Here is a 934-nt window from a genome sequence, read left to right as displayed (position 1 = left end):
CACAACTTAAGTTACCAAACAAACAACACATAAACAATAAAGGGTTAATTCATATCCTGCAGTCTTTTTCCAAACCCTGAGCAAATACCCTAGCCCAGCCCCTGCTGGGAAGAGCCCAGTGCAGCCTTGGCCCCAGCCCCAGTAGCAGCCACCCTGTCCCACACAGATCTGGGGGCACACACCCTCCTTGCCTCCCAGGGTGTGTGCAGCAGCAGGAGCTGCCCCCACCCCTGTTCCCTGCACCCCCCAGATGAGTCGCAGCTCCATCCCATGCCCTCCCTGCTCCTGCGGTGCAGCACCTGCCCCAGACCTAGCCCCTACCCCAGCCCCACTCCCTCCGTCACCATGAGGGCCTTGATCTGCCCCCCTCCCCCACACCGTGTTCCAATGCCTATTTGCACTCTGATTGGCTGTTTGCCACCATCACCTGCATGAAGTAAGGGCTGTGGGCTAGCTCTGGTGGCCTCGGCCCCCCTCTGCAAAGAGCAGGGCAGGGGGGGCAATGCTCCCCCCACTTCCATTGCCCCCACCATCAGGGAGCAGACCCCCCCCATGTCCCCACCAGCTCTCCACCAGGCCAGCTCCTATTCCAATGCTTATTTGCACTCTGATTGGCTGTTTGTCAGTCAATCAGAGCGCAAATAAAGCGTTAGGGACAGACAGACAAACAGACTTAGGCTTCTATGTAAGAATATGTATAACTACACACACACATAGTAGAAGTTGTGTGTGTATATATGTGCATAGACAAAGACACAAAGACATAAAGTCACGCGTGTGTACTAGATTTTGTACGTATATTTGTGCACCTATATATAAAGTAGGTTTCAGATGACAGACCCAAGTCTGCATCCAACCCTGCTAACTTCAGCAAGGCACATGGGGGTGAGGCCGTACCTACCTGGAACTGCGTGTACACGCACACACACGTGTA

At 54.2% G+C, this 934-nt stretch overlaps 1 protein-coding gene across 2 annotated transcripts in view; it reads right to left on the bottom strand.

Annotated features, from left to right (window-relative positions):
- Positions 1-934, bottom strand: part of PARVB (parvin beta) — a 171,299-nt gene that overhangs the window by 169,757 nt on the left and 608 nt on the right. The gene's annotated exons all lie outside the window — the stretch shown is intronic.

Source organism: Gavialis gangeticus, unplaced genomic scaffold, assembly GCF_001723915.1.
Source record: "Gavialis gangeticus isolate Ggan-Ray unplaced genomic scaffold, GavGan_comp1, whole genome shotgun sequence".
Classification (NCBI taxonomy): domain Eukaryota; kingdom Metazoa; phylum Chordata; order Crocodylia; family Gavialidae; genus Gavialis; species Gavialis gangeticus.
The sequence above is the reverse complement of the archived record's forward strand: the minus strand, read 5'-3'. Positions and strand labels throughout refer to the sequence as shown.